The sequence below is a fragment of the Leptonychotes weddellii genome, chromosome 12 (genome assembly GCF_054177405.1).
Source record: "Leptonychotes weddellii isolate Sample4059 chromosome 12, ASM5417740v2, whole genome shotgun sequence".
Lineage (NCBI taxonomy): Eukaryota > Metazoa > Chordata > Mammalia > Carnivora > Phocidae > Leptonychotes > Leptonychotes weddellii.
Genome location: NC_138380.1, coordinates 57,774,066 through 57,798,136, shown reverse-complemented (window position 1 = coordinate 57,798,136; position 24,071 = coordinate 57,774,066). Strand labels below are relative to the sequence as shown.

Below are 24,071 nucleotides of genomic sequence, written 5' to 3'. Positions count from 1 at the left end.
GGAACACTGAATCTGCCTTTTAAATGATCAAATTACTTGGGATTCTTAATAAGCACAAATCTACATACTAGTTCTGGGTGAATTCAATCACCTTTTTGGCTCTAATTCTCAAATTGAGAATTAGTTTAGTTTTTTTCTTTCTAAATTACTAACTTAAATCCATATAAATTACTTGCTGGACATCTCTACCTGATAAATACTCTACCTCACAAATACCTCAAATTTAGTATGTCCACAAATTTACTCATTAACCCAAATTAACTCAAATCTAGGTAAGGTAATGCCAAAAACTGAAGGTAGGCAAAACTGAAGGTAGGCAAAACTGAAACCTGGGAACCATCCTAAATTAATCCCACTCTCTCTCCATCACCACCACCACAGAAAATACATTACCAAGGTCTGTCAATGTTGTCTCCCAAATATCATCACATTTCCCATCTGCACCATCTCCTCTGTCTTTATCCAAATCTCATGATTCTCTTACCTAGATCAATGTACAGTCTAATTCTAAATTCTAAATTTAATTTCTAAATACTAAATTCTCAGCCACAGTTCTCATGAACTACATAAGATAGAAAATGAGAACAGAGTGTAAATGAACAATTAAGTTTGTAAAATAAAGGGTACATCTATTTATTTATGTATATCATAATTTTAGAGCTGAAAAGAAATTTAGATATGACTCAAAGTTCTCAAACAAATGGAAATGGAGAAAGAACTAAAAGAATGTTCTGGCAAGAAAAAACAATAAATAAAAATTAAAGTATATTCTTTGCTTTCTGCTTACAAATTCTTTTTTTTTTTTGGTATGGATAAAGGAAATTCTGAGCCAGAGAAAGTTCTATTGAAAATACTATTACCCATGTAGCCAAAATTGAAAATAGAGAGGGAAAAAGCAGCACGATGGAGCATCATTAATCTTAGGCCTCAAATGAAAATCCACTCTTGTGGATTGGGCTTGTTCCAAGATGAGTTGAGCTGAGAACCTCTGTTAACGTTTTGTGTACCAGAAGATTGTGCTACGGACTAAACATTTGTGTCCTCCCAAAATTCATATTTTGAGACTCTAATCTCTATGATGACATTTGGATGTGAGGGCTTTGGGAATAATGATGTCATATGGGTGGAGCCGTTATGCTGAGATTGGTGCCCTTATAAAAAGATAAAGAAACACCAGAACTAACTCTAACTCTCCCTCCCTCCCTCTCTCTCTCCCTCTCTGCCATGTGAGGATATAGCAAGAAGGATATAGCAAATGCAAGCCTCTCAACAGAAACTGAATTGGCCAGCACTTCAATCTTGGTCAGTCTCCAGAATTGTAAAAAGTAAATTTCTCTTGTTAAGGCATCTAGTTTGTGGTATGTTGTTATAGCAGCCTGAACTGACTAAGACAACCATTTTATCCAACTTTGGACAGCCAAGAGCTGGTAAGATGTTACAAAGTCAATCCAGTTTTTGTTAATACCTTGTTTGTTTTGTCTCTAGAAGAAAAATCCTGGCAAATAAAACAAACATTTGGCAGTGGGCATTATTTGCAATTATTTTGTGGCTATCTAAATTCAATATGCAATTTATTTACTTTTCAGATCCAAAAAAGCTTACATGAATTTTTATTTCTCTATACTGAGCCAATACACACAATATTTTTGTTCATTTTTTTTAAAAAACAATCTGCTAATTTTCGTATCCTTTTATTGAAAGGCAATGACTAATTATATTAGTTAGAATTAATTTCAGGTGAAGTAAAAGATGACAACTGAGAGTAGATAAAGAAAATAAGAAATCTATAAGTAGGCATTGATTCAGCAACTCAGTAACATCAAAGCCAGTATCTCTGAATATCTCTGGTTGAAAAATGACTGCTAGAGCTCATGGTTGGGTCTAAATCCATGCAGGAAGGAAATGCTGTATCTGTCCCCTTTACCAGGAAAGGGAAAATTTTCCCATAAACTTCCTGAAGAGACTTTTCTTATATACCATTAATCAGAATTGTTATCACTTCACCATTCACAGTGTGGAGACTGTAAGAGCAAGTATGTAGCTTTTCCAGCCCTTATAGTAGAAGGAAGAAAAAAAAGAAGGGGATTGAAAACAGGTTTGGGAATAATCTACTAACACCATCTGCTACTCCAATTATCTACCAATTTATCCAGATTTTTTTTTTAACAAAGAAGCTAAGCAGATTTATAAAATGCAATTATCAGAACCATAATATTTAAAATTTCCCTTCATAGAGAGAGGTTCTTTTTAACTTTAAATGTTTTTCCCAGTATTAGACCAAATTATGGGGCCCTGTCTCCTTAATAAATCAAGAAACAGCAAAGCAAGCAGATTCATAAGTCTTTGCAGACATCTCAGACCTATGAATTTTTTAAAAGGTGACTATATTTGTACATCAACCCAGGTTTCCTGTATGTCTTTCAGAGGAATTAATTCATCTTTGGAATCCAGTGCTGGTTTCCTGATATAAAGCCAACAAGAGACCTGGAGCACCATCTCAGGAACCATGAGGTATAGTGGTTAAGACAGCAGCTGGGTAAAGGAGAAGTTCAATTCCTAGTTCTACACCATGCTGCCTGTGTGACTGCAGGCAAGTTATTTAGCCCATCTAAACCTCTGTTTCCTCATCTGCAAGATGAGAATTTTAACATCTACCTGGTATGACAGGAATAGAAAATGCATGCAAATTTAGCCCTGAGATAAGTGGTCAGAGTTGTTAAGTACACTATCAGTTGTCTATCCAATAGCCATTTCCCCATAGAAGTAGTTATGTATATGGTTAAAGACCCTTGCATATAAGGGTGACCAAATGACTGGATTCTGATCAGTGATATATAAGCATTGAGGTTTCTGAGAAAACTGCTTGTGATTTTTTTAAATATGTTTAGTGTGTTGCTCTACTTTGGAGTACAATAGAAAATTATATACTCATTTTTGGGGTTGTGAGTTTAGTGTCACATAGATTGTCAACAAAGAATAAATTCAAATATGGAGGAGCATGGCAAGTCTTTAAAAGGAGCTCACTATATTTATTATCCAAAGAAGGAACAACAACAGAAAACACCTCACTGTCCACTTAAATGATACCAAAAAAGAAGGGAGAGTCACATCAATTTCTTTTGTTCTAATGAGAATTTGTCTTATAACTATGTAATTAGTCAGGAACGGCATGAAGACTATATTACCTCCTCATACCTGCTATTGTTACGGAACCCAGACTGGATCGCCCAGTGGAAGGATCAAGTGGCACTCGGAGATCTTGGAGGATCAGAGGTTTATTTAATGCTGGCGGGCCCAGAGAAGCTTGACCTCCAAAGGTCTGAGCCTGGAGCACAGAAGGGGTAATTTATACACTTCTACTTCCGCATACTTGGCACTTTGGCGCACGCAGGAATCCTTTTCGCGCGAGGGAAGCAGACCAGGGAGAAGAACCGGGAAGAGCCCCGGGGCAGGGACTGGGACTCCCTTGCTGGCTCGGTTGGCCATCTTAGAACACAGATTTTTCCCTATCACTATAATTATTTTTTTCACTGAAAATTACATGACTCATGTTCTTAGGGCGTAACACCACCTACAAAATGGACAATATTAAAGGAAATCAGCTTTGCTCAAAGCTTTCCAGACAACATATTAATAATTTGCCATCCTTAAAAAATGGAAAGTAAATCCTGGGCCAAAATCCACTAATAATATGCAAATTTATGCCCAAAGAGGTTGCTTAAAAAAACTATAAATGGAATACTTTGACTTTAAGTGAAAAAGTCCCTTCAACAATCCCCTTGTGAGTGACATTTCAAATGATATTTAGGATTTTACCAACACACTTCTCCACTTAAACTTCTTTCATTCCACTTCCTTCAGTACTATGATATTAATCTATTTCCTATGTTTATGGCAAGCTACTTAAAAAGGCAGATAGCTTTTCTTTAAGGAAAAACAAAACAAAAGAAAACAATGCAAACAAACAAAAAACATAATAGCTTAATACTCATTCTACACCAAGCTCAACAGCAGAATAAATCAAATACTGGCTGCTTGATTTATTTCAATGAAAACCTTCAGATTTGTGTCCATTCATTCCTCTTCAATCACTACATTTCCTATTTAGGAATTACCATTAATGTGGTAATCACTGAAGCCAGAAAAATGGGTAAAATCTCTGAGAGAAGAAACAAAGAGGATAAACAATAGGAAGAGACAGATCTATGCTGTAAGCAATAGCTATAGAATAGTAGGAGGATGGCTGTGGGAGAGAAAAAAAGAGAGAGAGAGAGATTGTTGATACCAAAAAAAGAGAAAAGTGAGATACTTCAGAGCACCAGGATTTTGAAATGCTGCAGAAGTCAAGGGAAGACAGAAGTGACCTTCTGTTTGAAATGCATCTGAGGTACTGAAGATAATAGAATTGGAAAAAAATGTCATTGAATCTAGCAACAACCTGGATATTCTTGACCTCAGAAAAACAAATCTCAATGAATAGTTAAGATAGTATGAGGGTAGGTAGGTGTTATATCAGTAAAGATATCAGTAAGAGAGGGAAAAATAAGATCCAAGTTAAGGGGATAGTTCAAGATGGTAGGATAGAAAGAGCCTGAACTCACCTCTACCACAGACACACAAAATCTATAGCTACATATAGAACAATTCTCTCAAAAAGACCTGAAAACTAGCTGAACAGTTCCTCTACAACAAAGGATAGAAAGACCACATTGAGACTGGTAGGAGAGACAGACACATAGTCTTGTCAAAAACCCCACTGCCCCATGCAGCAACCCACAGGTAGGAGAAATGTCAGGAATACAGAGTATATCCCTAAGGGATGAGGGGTTTGAGCCTTACATCAGGCACCCCAACCCTTGGTACCTGCATCAGAGAAGAGCCCTCAAAATGTCTGGCTTTGAAAACCAATAGTGCTTATGCCCAGGAGACCCAAAGGGCTGTAGGAAACTCAGACTTGTCTGTTAAAGGGCTCACACATAGACTCAGTTGCCCCAAGTCCCAGAGCAAAAGCAGCAAATTGAAAACACCTAGACCATATGTGAAAGTGACTCATTGGCTAATGTTAAAGCATCTGTCAGAGGGTCAGGGCTCTGTTAGAACTTTCTCCAAGGACATAAGTGCTAGAAGTCACCATTTTTGCACTTTCCTTCTACTTTGCTTGTGCTAGCCCTGGCAGGAGCCATTTTTGCACTGTCCCTTTCCCCTGCTAGTACAGCTTGCCCTGCCTCTGCACTCTCCTATGGCGCCACCCTGCCAAACCCAGCAGCTACTCAGCAAGGTTATCATTCAGAATTGAAGGGGAGATAAAGTTTTCCAGACAAGCAAAAACTAAAGGAGTTGACCACCACTAAACTGTCCTTACAAGAAATATTAAAGGGACTGCTTTAAGCTAAAAAGAAAGGGCAAGAAAACATATGAAAGTAAAAATCTCACAGGTACAGAAGACAAATACATAGTAAAGGTAGAGGACTAATCACTTATAAAGCTAGCATGAAGGTAAAAGTAGTAAAAATATAAAATAATTAGATAAAGGACACACAAAATTAAAAAATATAAAATTTGACATCAAAAACATAAAATGGGGGCACCTGGGTGGTTCATTCAGTTGAGCATCCAACTCTTGGTTTCAGCTCAGGTCGTGATTTTGGGGTCCTGAGATGGAAACCCACATTTGGCTCTGCGCTCAGCATGGAGTCTGCTTGGCATTCTCTCTCTCCCTCTTCCTCTGCCCCTCCCCTCACTCCCTCTCTCTCTAAAATAAATAAATAAATCTTTTAAAAAAACATAAAATATGGGAGGGGGGAGTAAAAATGTAGATTTTTAGAGTGCACTGAAACTCAACTTGCTATAAAAGTAAAATAGACTGGTATTATATATATATATATATATATATATATAATACATATATATATATATATACATATATATAGGCTGACATATGTAAGCCTCATGGCAATCAAAAACCAAAAGCCTATAGTAGACACACAGAAGATAATGATAATGGAATCTATGTACAACACTAAAGAAAGACCAAATCACAAGAGAGCTAGAGAAGAAGAAAGGAACAGAGAGAAAATAGGCATAAAACAATTAACAAAATGGCAATAAATTCATACATATCTATAATTTCTTTAAATGTAAATGAAATTTACATTTAAATTCTCTAACCAAAAGACATAGCGTGGCTGAATGGATTAAAAACAACAACAAGAACCATCTCTATGCTCCTACAAGATATCTATCTCAAATCTAAATACACACACAGACTGAAAGTGAAAGGATGGAAAAAGGTTTTTCATGCAAATGGAAACCAAAAAAAAGCTGAGGTAGCTATACCTGTACCTAAGAAGATAGAATTTAAATGGGCTGTAATAGAAGACAAAGATGGCCATTACATAATGATAAAAAGGTCAATCCAACAAAAAGATATAACATTTATACATATGTATACACCCAACATAGGAGCACCTAAATATGTAAAGCAAATATTAACAGACCTAAAGGAAGAAATTGACAGCAATAAAATAATATTAGGGGACTTTAATATCCCACTTAACCAATGGATAGATCATCCAGGCAGAAAATCTATAAGGAAACATTGGTTTTAAATGACATATTAAACCAGATGGACTTAATAGATACATTAAGAGGTACAAACTTTCAGTCGTAAAATAAATAAGTTACGAGGATGTAATGTACACCTGGTGACTATAGTCAATAACATTGTATTGCATATTATGTAACTTTACATGGTGATGGGGGGAACTAGATTTATTGTGGTGATCATTTTGCAGTGTACACAAATATCAAATCATTATGTTATACATCTGAAACTAACATAATGTTATATGCCAATTATATGTCAAAACAACAACAACAACAATAACAAGCTAAAATAGCCAAGAGGGTCAAGAAAAAAGGATGATGTTGTTGTTGTTACAATATGGCACTATCCTCTCTGTTCTTTAACACTTTTGTCTTGCTTCACTTTCAGATATCTCTTCTTGTTATTGCTGATATCCCTGCCTCTAAGAATATCCTCTCTGTAGACACCTTCTAAAGTTTTATTAAGGACATACAGGAGATGGTATATCATATATTCAAGATGGATAGAATTGTTCAGAAACATTAAGTAACTTCTAATTGATGGACAAATGACTCTGGCCCAATAATAAAGTACACATTGACGTTTGTTGTGTGTGTGTGTGTTTTTTTTTTTATTTAAAAATAATTGTCTCCTTATTACTTGGCTGTGTTCTTTATCTTCAAGGTTATCAGATAAGCAATATTTGAATGACTGAATCATTCCTCTACATAAGACTTCTGTCTTTTCTTAAAAATCTATGATAATAGATTCTTGAGATACAGCCCCGGGTAAAAGCTGAAAAGTAAAAGCCACTGAGGATTTCTCCTAAAAGTTTATCATCATGGAGTACTGAGAAGCTCTGAAATAATTCTTTAGGATTTTTCTCTTTTTATCTATTGACAAGAAACAGAATATTTTGAGAACTTTCCCATTAGAAATTTGAGAGTAGCTAATTTCTTACTACCTAATGAAATCTATAGGTGGAGTGGCATGTGTCATTTAAAATAAATCTTACATTTATACATACAGTGTATAAAATATCTTCTTTTTTTAAGACTGTATTTATTTATATGAGAGAGAGAGAGCACACAAGCTGGGGGAGAGGCACAGGGAGAGGGAGAAGCAGGGTCCCCACTGAGCACGGAGCCTGATGTGGGGCTTGATCCCAAAACCCCAGAATCATGACCTGAGCTGAAGGCAGATGCTTAACTTACTGAGCTGCCCAGGCGCCCCTATAAAATATCTTCTATTTCAAATGATAAATATGGTTTAAATACTGGCTCAAGATTCAAGTTAAGTATTAGTTTATACAACCTGGAACCTGGATGCTCATTGCTTAAATATATTTATATATATATTTTTATTTTTTTGTAAATATAAATTATTTAGTATGTAAATATTAAGCAACACACTACTGCACAAGCAGTGGGTCAAATAAGAAATCAGATGGCAAATCAAAATATGTCTCAAAACAAGAGAAAAAGAAAACACAATATTCCAAAACCAATGGGATATAGCAAAAGCAGATGCTAAAGTGAAATTTATGCTATAAATGCTTGTATTGAGAAGAAAAGTTCTAATAAACAACTTAATGTTACACCACAGGTAATTAGAAAAGGAAGAAACTTAGCCGAAATTTGGTAGAGAAAGGAAGTAACAAAGAAAAATCAGAAATAAATAAGAGACCAGAATAAACAAAAACATAACATTCAAAGGAATGACCAGTTTTTCAAAAAAAAAAGAGAGAAGACTCAAAAACCAAAGTAAGAAGTGGAAAAGAAAATAGTAAAACAGATAAACACAAAAATACATAGTATGATTACTATAAACAAATATATACTAAAAAATCAGATAACTTGGAAAAAAACATATAATTCCTAAAAGCACACAAGTTACCACAATTGGATCATGAATCTTAAATCCAAGAAATAGGAAATCTTCTTAGACCAATAACAAGAATGAAAACTGAATTAGAAATCAAAAATCTCCCAGCACAGAAAAGCCCAAAACCACATGATTTCACTGGTGAATTCTACCAAACATTTAATAAAAATAATTAATGGCAATCTTTATCAACTATTACAAATAATGGAGAATAGAGGGAACACATTCAAAACCATTCCATGAGGCCAGCACTACCCTGATACCATTGCAGGATAAAAACATTACAAGAACAAAAAAGTCTATGTGGAAGGAGCCAGAATGTCCTTCAACAGATGAATGGATAAAGAAGATATGGTTCATAAATACAATGGAATATTACTCAGCCATCAGAAAGGACGAATACCTATTTACATTGACATGGATGGAACTGGAGGGAATTATGCTAAGTGAAATAACTCAATCAGAGAAAGACAATTATCATATGGTTTCACTCATACGTGGAATATAAGGAATAACGCAGAGGATCAGAGGGGCAGGGAGGGAAAACTGAATGGGAAGAAATCAGAGAGGGAGACAAACCATGAAAGACTCTTGACATCAGGAAACAAACTGAGGGTTTCGGAAACAGAGGTGGGTGGGGGGATAGGGTAACTGGGTGATGGGCATTAAGGAGGGCACATGATGGAATGAGCACTGGGTGTTATATGCAATAAATGAATCCTTGAACTTTACATTAAAAACTAATGATGTATTATATGTTGGCAAATTGAATTTAAATAAAAACTAAAAAAAAATAGGCTTCACACCAAAAAAAAAAAAAGAACAAAAAAAGTCTAATTTATCCAATATAAGTAGTGCTACTCTGACTATCTTTTGACATCCATTTGCATGATAACTGTTTCTCCATCCCCTCACTTTAAATCTGCAGGTGTCTTTAGGTCTAAAATGAGTCTCCTGTAGGCAGCATATAAATGGGTCTTGCTTTCATATCCATTCTGACACCCTATGTCTTTTGATTGGAGCATTTAGTCCATTTATATTCAAAGTAATTATTGATAGATATGTATTTATTGCCATTTTATTATTTGTTTTGTCACTGTTTCTGGAGATTTTCTCTGATCTTTTCTTGTCTTTGTCACTTTTGTCTCTCCTTTGCACTCAGAGTCCCCTTTAATATTTCTTGCAGAGCTGGTTTAGTGGCCATGAACACCTTTAGTTTTTCTTTGTCTGGGAAACTCTTTATCTTTCCTTCTATTCTGAAGGATAGCCTTGCAGGATGGAGTATTCTTGGCTACAGATTTTTCCCATTCAGCATTTTGATTATATCATGCCACTCTCTTCTGGCTTGCCAAGCTTCAGTTGAAAAATCTGCAGGTAGCCTTATGAGTTTTCCCTTGTAAGTTAAGGACTTCTTTTGTCTTGCTGCTTTTAAGATTTTTTGTTTCTTTATCACTATGTTTTGCAAATTTAATTACAGTATATCTTGGTGTTTGCCTGCTTTTGTTGATTTTGATGGGAGTTCTCTGCGCCTCTTGGATCTGTTTCCTTCCCCAGATTAGGAAAGGGTTCTCCTATTATTTTTGAAATAAATTTTCTGCCTCTTTTCTTCCTCTTCTTCTGGGACTCCTATAATTCAAATGTTATAACATTTGATGGAGTCATTGAATTCCCTATGTCTATTCTCATGTTGTACAATGCTTTTTTTCTTTTGTTCAGATTCTTTATTTTCCATTATTTTGTCTTCTAGATCACTAATTCATGCCTCTGCTTTTTCCAGCCTGCTGTTCATTGCATTTAGCTTACCTCCAATCTTGCTTATTACATTCTTCATCTCTGATTGATTCTTTTTTAACTCTTTTATCTCTTTTGTAAGGGTCTCACTTATGTCCTCTATTCTTTTCTCAAGTCCAGTGAGTATCCTTGTGATTGTTGCTTTAAATTCTCCCTCAGGCATGTTACTTGTATCTGTTTCACTTAGGTCTCTGGCAGTGGCCTTATCTTGTTCTTTCATTTGGGATAAATTCCTCCATCTTGGCATTTTAAGTCTCTGTCTTCTGTGTGTTAGAAAAGCCAGTTTTAAAATGTACACTCTAAATACTAAAAAGGCTAGCAGTTTTCTTGTAAGACACACTACTATTTCATCAATCATATTTTTTAATGCTGCTGCTGAATTCACATATACTCTATCAGTAAGCTTTAATTGTACATCTATTTGGAATATGCATCCAAAGCCTTTATAGCACCATAAGAGAGCAATACTTTTTTATGTGAATCTGGTAGCATCTGTTGCATCATTCGTTATTTAAAAATTAAATAGTTAAACATTGATTCATTCCTTAATGCAACAAAAAAACATATTTAAGATTTTGGCTTTGCAAGGACAAAAATCGATTTCTTATTAATTGCTTTAAATCCATTCTGAGTTTAACAGATAGAATGGAACAAGAAAAGTGCCATTTCCAATATGCTTATAAACATTTTCTAAGGATCAAAAAATAACTATTGATAATGATGATAGCTAAAAGGTATTTCCCTATTTATTTTAGTATAATGCACTGTCTTTAGTGATGGGCACCACCTAAATGTCTATTTTTTTTTGTTTAGATAAGTCTTACAGAGTTTGAAGTTTTATCTGAAGGTTTTCTAAGCCAATTCTTCTGCAAAGTTGACTGAGCATTTCACAAACTCAGCTCTTCTTTTGCTTTCTCTGTGATTTGTTTCAGGTTATACTAAGATAAAGTTTCTGTCCTGTGGCATTCAAAGATTTATAAGAAGAAAAGAAGAACACTAAGAGAAAAACTTAGAGTATTTTGATCTTCATTCACTTTTTTTAGGTGTTACATAAAAATGTAAAGAATATTAGGTTAGAACCACACCACAATGTGTACATAAACCATTCTTAAGACTACAGCTTATTGGTCAGATAAAAATTAGAGTGATCAGAAAGTCATCATCTCTATCTAGCCACTTTCACGGGAAAGGGGCAGCATAATTATTTTGTTGGAATCCCAGGTATAGATAAACAAGTCAGTTACAAACAAACTAAAACCTAGAACAGACATATGGTCATCTGAGTTATAATTTAAGATAATTCAAGATAAGTTTTGGGCTTCTTGACAGAAACATGTAAATGAGAATCTAAGATAATAAGAACATAGGGATGGAAAGTAGTGCTGGAGAAAGGAGACATATAACTTTCATTCAGAGAATGCAATTCCCAAAGTAGAATATACAGGGGAATCCATGGTGGTGGTTCATTGGGAAATAAAGTATCCTCAAATAAATATTTTATTTAGAAAACATAGTACGCTCAAGTAAAACACAGTATTTGAAAAAGTGAAAAGAAATCCCTGGAGGCAGTGAATTATAGGATTTGAGTTTTTCATATAATACCTGTATTAAAATGAAAGAGAACCGGGGCACCTGGGTGGCTCAGTCGGTTAAGTGTCCGACTCTTGACTTCATGAGCTCAGGTCATGATCTCAGGGTCCTGGGATAGAGCCCAAAGTTGGGCTCTATGCTCAGCAGGGAGTCTGCTTGAGGATTTTCTCCCTCTGCCTGTCCCCCCACTTTCTCTCTCAAATAAATACATAAATCTTATAAATCAATCAATCAATCAATCAATCAAATGAAAGAGAACCAGACTCTCTAGTTAGTTGATGCTATTCCAAGAGCGGAGCAGAGACTAAATGAGTATATGCTGAGCCATTGATGATCTCCTGCCAGACACTGGGCATTAGAATGTGTGTGGTGGGCACCAAACTGACTTCAATCTATGCAACTGCGAATGTATTTGGCAAGTATCCAATTGAACAAAGTGTGAAACCAAGGGTTATATAGCCTTTTATTATATGTTGGTCAAGAGTTTATGTGTAAGAAGGAAAAATGAGAAAGTTAAATACAAAGCTTATGAAATAAGGGAATTGGACCTCTTTAGTGAACCTTCAGAGAAATAACATCTCTAAATATAAGTTGCAAAAACATAAATATTTAGAAAATTGTAATCACAAGAATTGACAAGAAGACATGGCTATTTGTTTTTTGTTTGTTTTGTTTTTAAGATTTTATTTATTTGAGAGAAAGAGAACAAGCACAGAGGGAGAGTGAGAGGGAGAAGCAGATTCCCGCTAAGCAGAGAGCCAGATGTGGGGTTCAATCCCAGGGCCCTGGGATCATGACTGAGCTGAAGGCAGACACTTAACCAACTGAGCCACCCAAGCGCCCCAAAGATATAGCTATTTGAAACAGATATCCAAAGAGGAGAACAGATAAAATTTAAAAAACAAAAACAAACAAACAGACAAAAAAACACTAGTATAATGTAAAGACAATGAAAAAAACAAGGTTACCAATGACAAAGAAGATTAAAATTTGAAAAATAATAATAAATTAGTATCCTCAACTATTGTCAATAGAAACAAAAATCAGCTTAGTGAAGTAGAAAGAAAAATTAGAAATTTTCACACAATTCAGGAAAAAGTCAAAGAAATTAAAAAGATGCAAGAAGAGAGCAAAGACATGAGAATAAACAACAAAGCTCCAAGGTAAGGAATACACTTTTTTAAAAAGTGAAATACAAGCACTAGTAAAAGACAATATTTTTTTTTTTCTGATTAAAAGTAGAATATGGCTTCCAAATGGCAGACTAGCTTGTTTCAGAACAACCATATCACAAAGAACAACTAGAAAGATTATATATTTATACAAGGACAACTAGAAAGATTATATATTTATATAAGAACAACTAGAAAGATTATATATTATATTTGTATATATTTGAACCTGCTTGAAAGAATGGGGGAGTTAAGAAAGAGAAGGCTTGTATGGCAATGCTTTAGAGAAAAGAGCAGCTCAGAGAAATGTCTCTGCAGATTTAGATTAAGCTGATTGGTTGAGTTACATAAGCCTTGATATCTAGAACTGGCAATAAAGTTCATTTCTGAAGAAAGGATCGTTAGGTACAATTGTCCAGGTTATAATGGTTACTAAAATATCTTGAGCAGAATGAACACAAGTTAAATCATAAAAAATTTTGGTTGATTATAGATTGATTATGAATTCTGGGAGAAGCACGGGTACTTCATAATAATAAAAGGATATTGAAGAAAAAGAACATATGAACATTGAAGCTTTACTTTAATCAAGTAAAATAGTAATCAATAAAAATATAGGATAATAGAATTTATACATATTAAAAGAAAGATAAATGTATTAATGTATTTTTCAAAATATTGCAATGGATGTCAAGAAATGAAATACTATCATACAGAGTATAATTGCCATATTCTTCACAAATAAAAGGTTATATTTGCATCCAACAGTTGAAAGACTATATTTACTTTTTATTTTATTGGCTTTATTTTATTTAAGTGCCAAAAACAAAAGGGGTCAGTGAGTTTTGTAAATGTAAAAAGGTAATCATATTGATCAATACTCACAAAAACATTTCCTCTCAAGGTCAGAGGATAACCTCAGAATACGTAAAGTAACGAACAGCCAGCAGTTGCTATTTCTAAAATTGACTTTTATTTTACCACAGCTCTGGCATTGTTTCATATTCTAATGGTGACATTGCAATTTTAGCTACCATAATTGCATAGCAATGACAGATGCTCATATAGGCCTATTCTTCTTCAAACGACTTATTTAAAGCTTTGAAATCTGTATACAGATGCACACTGTACAAGTACTATCACTATCCTATCTGCTTTCAAAAATTCATGAAAAAAATGACATGTTAATTTATGTTGTAAATGAATGAAGAAAACATTTCAAATAGCAGTGAGAGAGGCAATAATCTATTAAAATCAAGTAGAAGAAAAAATTTAAAAGGTGCCATCAACTAAGCTATTTATTTATTCAAAGACAATATCTAAATGAGCCAGAACTGACACCAGAGGCATTCAGCTACATATTTTAATGTCATATCAAATTTACTGGCATTCTAAGTGTATAAACAATATATTTGCATCATATTAGTGACAAATGTCATGCTAATACCATAGCAAAATGACTACAAGGGGATTTCATAACTTATTTACAGAATGTGTTTCTAGGTACAAGAACTCATTTAGAATTGTCAAACAACCAGAGAATTACAGGAATTTCCAACCTTTGGTTAGGGAAGTCTTATTTCATAGCACATATGCCATTATATTGTTTACTGTAATGAATTCTTAATGTCCTTCCTGTGTTTTGTAGAGTCAACCATTTTTATTAGGTTCCCTTCAGCATTTCTAGATAAGAGCTATTGGCTTTTGACCCTATTTTTCTGAATACTGTGTATCAGTGCTCCAAAACTGTCCCTAAATGGTTAATGGTTTCTTCTTACTAAAGTATCCTTTAAAAAAAAAAAAAAGAAGGCAGGTCACCAGAAATACTTTGGTTCTTCCTCTTCTGTACACTCGGGGCAGTTATCTTTCAAACTTGAAGGATAAATCTGTTCTTTTTTCTTCTGACCTTGCCAAATATCCCTTTATCTACTGGAGCCATTGAAACCTGGAAATCATCGGGCAGCCATGCACCATAAACCTACATGGTCTTGTTCCCTGAGAAATTGTTTTGTAATTAATGTCTCCTATACCAAACTGTTCCCCAACTCTTTAAAAGTTATATGTCCTCTGGACCAACACAAGCACACCCGGGATGAATGTATTTTAAAATATTTTATGTGATATTAAAAACCATTAAGCTGTTTCCAAAATAGGTTCAAAAGAAGTTTTTACCTTTATAGATGATTAAAGCAATCATTTGGTCAGTTGACTTCACTGACAGCTATAGCAGTGTAGTTTTTTCTGATAGAACAAATCCACAGAGAAATATCTTTATCAAACTATTATTAAGTGCCTCTTCTATGTAAAAATAATTCTGGAAATATGAGGCTGCAGGATCACCATGCACTTCTCTTCAAATTTACTTCAGGGGCGTCTGGGTGGCTCACTTGGTTAAGCGTCTGCCTTTGGATCAGGTCATGATCTCAGGGTCCTGGCCGGAATCATGACCTGAGCCAAAGGCAGATACTTAACTGACTAAGCCAACTAGGTGCCCCAGGTATTTGCATTTCTGACAACTCTATATTTCAACTGTGAACTTGTTCACTGACTTCATCTTCATCACTGACTGCCACTGAAACTTGAGAACAGATGAGCTTGCCACAGTAAACCTGAGTTTTCGATGTCATAACTCCCAAAAACCAAGCTTTTCCACTTAAAAACACTGCCACATTCTACAATAACAGGATGAGAGCAAGTTACAGTATCTGTCCCCTTTGTCCCTTTTGATCAAGGCTACCCTACTGTTAATTGTAGATGAAAGATCGTATTGCCTTCCCTATCCCAGGGCCTTGGCTGGGGCCATTTAGTCCCCCAAAACTGTAACTGGTGGGAGGACTGGCTGAGGGATCATCACAGCCTTCACTTCCAGGAGACCTCCAACTTTATTATAAATTAGAGCTCTGAAACCCCTGAGGAGGAGCTAGTCTTGTTAAGTTGAAGAAAAAGTCCTCCTACATTTTTCCCCCCTTAGGACAAAGGCTTTTCTGTTTTACTTTTGCATTATAAAAAAAAAAGGGGCACACAAAATTTGTTCCAGGTGGTTTTCCACCTCAGCATATGTGGAGTACAACTACCAACTTTCTGTGAGAGGGAAAAACAAGAAATGTAATCCCTTTTAGAGGACTTTTGATCACTGGTAGCTTTGCCCAATATAGAAGTGATTTGCACAGACACTTCTCTAAGACCCTTGAGATTCAGAACTTAGAGAAACTTTCATTAATGAAATCACCGCCACTGAAAAAAATCCAAAAATAACAGGACTGAGTTATACTGTTCTCAAGCTAATGCCAAATTCAAAAGTTATCTTTTGCAGCACAAAAAGAGAATTCAAACTCCTCTACAACCATACAGGTTTTCAAGATTTATTTTTTCTTAGAGACACAGAAAGGGGATTACATCACATTATATAGGATGATTTTCTACGGATCCTCTTTAAACATCTCTTTTCCCAAATTCCCATCTCTCTTTTTTAACCCTTTCTCCCTGACCCACTAGGTACAGGAACTATCTCCCTTCTCCTACACTCCTGGTAGGGACTGCAAGTAAAGTCTCTTCTCCACATTCCATTTTCCTGAATTCTATCAGGGCAGGAGGATTGCAGAAAATTTATGATTTGTTTTTTTCTGCTTTCACCATCAATAAAGATAACAGAGACAGCTAATAAAAACTAACGTAATTTTCCAGTAGTCTCTGTGATAGTATACCTCCTCAAACTCTATACATGAAAACTACTGGCATTTAAGGAAAAAATAGTGCTTTCACTTTTGACTTTTAGAAATGCACTGTGGGCATATCATACAAAGATACAAGGCCCTGAATAACCAGTAACTAAGCCTAGTAAATGTTACCCAAACATCTCATGCAGTGGGTCTTGGTCTTGTTAAATAACTTTCCTTCTCAGTACATAATATAGTTAGGGAAAATCATATGAAAAAAAAAATGCCCTAAGAGATTGCACACAAATTCTTTAAAAACTGTAAAATGATGTTTCTTACTTTCCTGAGTCTTAGACAAATAGTGTTACAAATTTACCTCACCAAAGAGAGATTCCAACGAAATCTACTTTATTGTTCTTACTTTTAAATGAGGTTAGATGGGAGAAATTCTGATCATTTTATATGGAAAAGAAAATCTCACCTTAAAAACAAAAAGGAAAAAAGAAACTTTCCCCAAATCAAACTCAACACTAGAAAAAGCTATTTTTCTTTTGGCCTCTTTTCTATAAACCTTCCGCCCTCTATTATGGAGTTGGCAAACTACATCCTGCAAGTTAAATCCAGCCACTACCTATTTTTGTAAAGTTTTATTGGCACCATTTACATAACATCAATAGTTGCTTCATAGTTTATTATCTGCAATGGAGACCATGTGGTCTGCAAAGCATAAAGTATTTACTATCTGGCCCTTTATAGGAATAGTTTAGCAAACTCTGCTCTATCATACCTCATTAATATAAAAATTAGATTTTAAATCTATTTACCATAAGAATTGATTTCTTTTCACTTTTTCTCATGGGTAAATTTAATTGTAGTTACCTATGTAAAGATAGTATGCTACAAAATCCTTCAAAGCTTAATCAATGACTCTCACATATATTAAAATGCCAATTGAAACTAAGTGGCAACACTTTACTCATTTAAGACAGTTCTCTTTTATTCAGTGTTGTGAATTAGCAACTGAAGAGAGGAGTTTGAGTATCTAACTAGAATCTCATAATTCAAAGGTACTAAAAAGAACAATGTGTGGATTTTTAACATTTTTAATTGTCATAAACTTAACTATACCAAGAATATTCTTCATATCACAACTAACTATTTTCTATGGTTAATACTGTTTGCATATATCTTCCAAGTATTATGGTTGGGAACATAGTTTTCTCTAAAAAGTCAATTCAAACTGGATATTTTCCTTTTTCAGTATAAAATTCTCCACAAAGCTTTATACTGTAGCTAATGCTACAGCATTATCTTAGCGAGAGCTGACATGACAAAGTACCACAGACTGGGTGGCTTAAACAACAGATATTTATTTTTTCACAGTGCTGGAGGCTAGAAGTCCAAGATCAAGGTGTTGGCAGTGTTGGTCCTCCTGAGGGCCATGAGAGAAAGCTTACGTTCCAGGCCTCTCCATTTTGCTTGTAGTTGACTATCTTCTTCCTATGTCTTTATATCATCTTCCCTCTGTGTTTGTGTCCAAATTTCTTCTTCTTGTAAGGATACCATTCATATTGGATACCATCATGACATCATTTTAACTTAATTACCTCTTTAAAAACTCTCTCTTTCAAATACAATTACATTCTGAGGTATTAGGGGTTAGGACTTCAACATATGAATTTTTGTAGGTACATAATTCAGTCTATAACAAGCATCAGTGCTAAATATTTAGGATATAATGAGTTTCATACAAAATGTGCACCCACATTTTGGGTGCCTGGGTAGCTCAGTTGGTTAAGTGTCCGCCTCTTGATTTCGGCTCAGGTCATGATCTCAGGGTTGTAAGATTGAGCCCTGCGTCGGGCTCTGTGCTGGATGTGGAGCCTGATTAAGATTCTAAGATACTCTCTCCTTCTCCCTCTGCCCAGTCCCCCAGCACTGGTGGTGCTCTCTCTCTCTTAAAAAAAAAAAAAGAAAAAAAAAAGCACACCTGCCAATCCTTACTTTATAAGCCCAATAATACTATTCTTGAATTTTAGATATGAATAAATGTTACAAAACTTACTTTACTCTTACTTCATAGTGTCATAATTTTCATAATTCTCTGATTATATCATTCTATCTCTTTTTAGAATTGTTCATTTTGACACATTCTATTATGTAGAACTCAAATAATCTTTGCTTAGTGAAAGGGTATAGCCATAGAAAGAAATACTTTATCCAATTAGCTAAGCTTCTTAGAGAAACATTGTCTATGGACTTGAAAAAAATAAGAAATGAAATTAATCTAGTTTTATTGGAGTTTTTTTGGAGTAATTATTTTCCAAGATTAACACACTATATAAAATTTGTATAGAGATTATATAAATTAGGGATGTTAGCTATGTGTTTGATAAATCTGTGTAAATTTTCTATTACACTCTCTGATATAGAATTAGATTGAATCAGAGGTCTTTACTTCATGAGAAAAATCCAAAATTGTTTTTCCTTTTTTTGTTGTTTTTGTTATGTACTTGATTAATTGCCATTTAAGAAAAATAGCAGGTCTAGACATGTGAAGATATAACCTGAAAATGTCGACATTTAAATACCTTTTTGAGAGTTTTGTTGTGTCAACAGACCTAGTTACAAGTAATACCACCTTGAATTTCAGGTTTTGTTATTTGTTTAGCTGCATTTTGTTGTTAATCATTTTCTCCCTGTGTCAGCTTCCTTGGGGCTTTAAAAGGAGGAGACTTTTACAATTTACTCTGGTAATGAAGATTTCTTGGGAGGATACATTGAATGCATACAGGAAGTCATCCATCAGTTACGCTAGCTCCTAGCTCTTCCAACATGAGGCTATGCAGCTGGCTTCATAGAGAATTGAAAAAGTAACTCTCTGGGTGAACCAACAACTTGAGCTCAGTGGCCTGTTTCCTTACCTTCACTGGCAAATGACTGGTTTTGGACCAGTAGCCTGCTATCTGGCATGGAAGCATGGAACACCCCTATCAGCAGATTTGATGCCAATCCGTGCTGAGGTCCTAGACAATCCACACACTTATCCTATTGGCATTTCTGCCCAGGTGTGCATCAGTGTCCTCTTTCAAGCAACTACCGTTAGAGTTGCAGCATGCTTTTCTCCAGCTGCCAAATTTACAGTAGTTTGAGAAGGAAAGAAAGTGTGAGGGCCACTTTCCTGAAGAGTTGCAGTGTATGTGGCATCTCTTGCAACTTTGTGACCTCTTCCTTCAGCCTCCTAAATATGCTTAGAAATAGGAGATACCCAGAAATGCAGTAGTGCAATAAAATGCACCACTCTGCACACTAAGCACAAGTAGTATATTTCAGAAGTAAAAGAGGCCCTCAGTATGATTTCCTAGGAAGACTGCTAACACTTCTTGGTATAATCAGGTAATACATACTTATATTTAGGATACTAGAGAAAAAGAATTATTCTGATAAAAAACAAAGTAGACTCTTCAATTTCTTGCTTTTAATAGATTTAGAGAATCAAAACAGAAAATGAATACAAAAAATGCAGAGTTGTTAGCCTCCCTATAAAAGAGGTAAATAAATAAATAAATAAATAAAATGACATTTGGAAAAAGTTTAGTCAACATTTGGTATGTTTTATCTTTGGTATTTGCCTGGCATCTTTAGGACAACAGACTATAAAAAATAATGAATGAGGAGTAGCCAAACTTTGATAATTATAATAAGCCTCAGAAAGCAAAAGAGCTCTACTATCTGTTTGATATTTATCCTTAATTATTTTATCTGCTCTGGAACTTTTGTCCTCATTCTTAAAGATAACTGCTATACTTTCAAGGTAGTTATCTATGCCCTTTAGCATAAATTCCTAAATGCATTTATAGCCATAGGTCAATGCACATTCCACCAATTTTAGCATTTTGACAAAGGGAAATAATCACTAACCTCCCTAAAATTGCTAATTTGACTAGACTGACTTGGTAGTAATCAGCTCTAACCATTCAGTTCAGTCAAATTAGGTGATGATCCATTCCTCAATGTAAATATTATACCAGGTCCTATCCTTTGACTTTTTATCTTTTCATTTTAAATACTCTCCATCATGTGACCCCTGACCACCTTCATTATTTATAGACTGATGACTCGCAGATCAGGAACTTCAGTTTGGAGGTTTCTCCTATGTCTAGTTTCATACTAAACAACTTCACATGGATGTCTGACAGATACCTCAAATTCAACTGGGCCAAAGACAAAATTTATTTTCTTTGGTGGAGGTGTCAACTTTATTGAGGTATAAGTTTTATACAATAAAGTATTATCAATTTTATGTGTACAATTTAACAAGCTTTGAAAATGTATCCAATAAATATATAGAACATACCTATCACACCAAAATGTTGCCTCCTGCCCTTTGCAGTTAATACCCTCTTTCCATCCCCTAACCCTTGGCAACTATGGATCTGCTTATTATCAATAAAGTTTTGCCTTTTGTGAAATTTCATATAAATGAAATTATACAGTGTGTAGTCTTTTTTTGTATGGCTCCTTGCAGTAACAGAATGTTTCTGATATTCCGTCATGCTGCATGTATCCATAATCCATTCCATTATACTGCAAAATTGAATTGCATTGTATGGATGTACCACAACTTGTCCATTCATCAATTGATGGGCATTTGGGTTTCTTTCCAAATTCTGACTAGCAATTACGAATATACTCTTTAGGAACATTCACATGCAAGTCTTCATTTATCTTGGGTAAAGATCTGGTATTGGAATTGTTGAGTAATATGGTAAGTATATGTTTAACTTCATAAGAAATCATCCATTTGTTTTCCAAAGCGTCTGTAGCATTTTGCATTCCCAACAGCAATTCATGAGAGTTCCAGCAGCTGCACATCCTTGTTGACACTGGGTATAGTCAGATTTTTTTCATTTTAGCTATTCTAGTGGGTGTGGTTTGGTATCATAATGTAAATTGAATTTGCATTTCCATAATGACAAATGCATTCATTTGCCAGCCATATATCTTCTATAGTAAGGAGTCTGTTCAAATATTTTGCCCAATTCTTATGTGTTGTTTGTCTTCTAATTATTGAATTGTGTTTTTTGAATGTTCTGGATATAGGTTTTGCAAATATTTTCACCATTCTGTGGTCTGACACTTCATTTTCTTAGGTGTCTTTTAAAGAAGAAAATATTTTAATTTGATGAATTTTTACATAGATTTTGTTCTTATGTGAGTGTTCTTTGAAAGAAATGTTGGCCTAACTCGGGGTCACAAAGATTTTCTCCTGTATTTGCTTCTAGAAGATTTTTAGGTTTTACTCTCATTTTAGATTAATGATTCAAATTAATTTTTACGCATGGTATGATGCAAGTGTTAGAGTGTGTGTGTGTGTGTGTGTGTGTGTGCATGTATGGATATCCAATTACCCAGCACCATTGGTTGAAAAGATTATTCCATTTTTAATGGTGTTGGAATTTTTGTCAAAAATCAATCAGTCATTCACTTACAGGTTTATTTCTGAATGCTATATATTTTTATCTATATGTCTCTCCTTACACCAAGAGCAAATTGTCTTGATTACTGTAGCTTTGTAAGTCTTGAAATCTGACAGAATAATTCCTCCAATTCTGTTTTTCTTTTGTAAAATGGTGTTGGCTATTTCAGTACCTTTGCATTTCCATATAGATTTTAGAATAAGCTTTTTCAATTCTATTTAAAAACGAAAAGCTTTCTGGAATTTGGTTGGGGTTGTTTTGAATCATAGATTAATTTAAGAAGAATCTACATCTTAACAATATTAAGTCTTCTGATTCATGAACATGTGATATTTCTCAAATTGTTAAGGTTCTCTTTAGTGTCATGTTGCAATGTTTTTAGTTTACTATGTAGGGAACTCTTGGTAAACTATACTCTAAATATTTTATATATTTTTTTGCTATAGAAATGGTATTTTTAAAATTTTGGTTTCCAATTGTTCATTGGTACTGTATTGGCATACAATTTATTTTTGTATATTAATATAGAATCCTACAACATTGGTAAACTTTCCTTTAGCTCTAGCAGCTTTAGTTTTTTCTACATAGACAATCACGATATCTGGGAATACAGTTTAAGTTAAGTCTTCCTTTGTAATCTGGATGTCATTTATTTCTTTCTCTTGCCTCGGTGCACATAATAAGAAATACAATATTATATTATATAGAAGTGGTATGAGTTAATATCTTTGCCTTGTTCCAGATACTAAGAAGAAAGCATTCAGACCTTTATTAAGTATCAATAGTAAGTAAGTAAGTAAGTTTTTCATTGATACTATATATCAGATGGAGGAAGTTCCTCTCTATTTCTAGGCTGTATCATAATGGGTATTCAGTCTGGACAAATGAAAACTTAGCAAATGTTAAGGATTAATTTTTATTATCCTATCTGTGTAATAGTTATCTCAGAGAGAAAGCACAGGGAAACCATTATAGACACTATCCACATCACAGTGGTCATCCACGCAATTACAAGCAGAATCACCAGAATAGTGAGAGTGGGTAAAAGAAGGAGGATCAGAGAGTTGTTCCCAAAGGCCAGGCCCCACAGTGCAGACCCTACCTCAGGCGGCGGTTCCCACCTTACTACATGCAGAGACCCTATGGGCGTCCACCCCCTGTATTCTGACCCTCTTATGCAGAGAGAAGTGATGGAAGGTGCAGACAACCAGGGTGCAGGAGAACAGGTAGACCAGTAAGAGAGAATATGTATCAGGGTTATAGACCACAGTTCTGTAAGGGATCTTTTCACTAAAGACAGCCTAGAGAGAATGGCAATGAAGAAGATAAGGAAAATCAAGGAGATGAGACCCAAGGTCAGCAGCCACCTCAGCGTCGGTACTGCCGCAACAATTACCAACACAGACACCCAGAAAACCCTAAACCACAAGATGGCAAAGAAACAAAAGCAGCCAACCCAGCAGCTGAGAATTATCAGCTCTGAGGCTGAGCAATGGGGGCTGAGTACATGCGGGCTTACCATCTTTACCATCATATGGTTCAGCCAATCAACATGAAGGAATGATGATGAAATTCCAGCAATAAGAAATGAACAAAAGATTGGAGCTGAAGACCTCAAGTGCATCCTTTTTGTCCACTGACCAGATAAATAGAACTATCTGGATTATCTATGCAGCATGGGTTTTTTTTAATTATTTTTACCTAAAGATATCTCTTTTTGATAATGACAAATGTGTTTAAAAAAAAAAAGCCTGTTTATTCTCAATACATTTTTAAGGTTTAAATTGTTTCATATCTGGTCATTTTGAGATTTTCAAGAACCTCATTTTTACTTTGTAATAAAAGTTTGCAACTTGTTTTTTTCCAAAAAACATCAATAAATGGCAAGCATCTGTTAATAAAGAGCTAAATT

At 34.8% G+C, this 24,071-nt stretch overlaps 1 pseudogene; it reads left to right on the top strand.

The window, feature by feature from the left end:
• The first annotated feature begins 2,506 nt into the window (after positions 1–2,506).
• On the top strand, positions 2,507–23,715 carry LOC102735512 (Y-box-binding protein 1 pseudogene; annotated as a pseudogene).
• Positions 23,716–24,071: the final 356 nt, after the last annotated feature.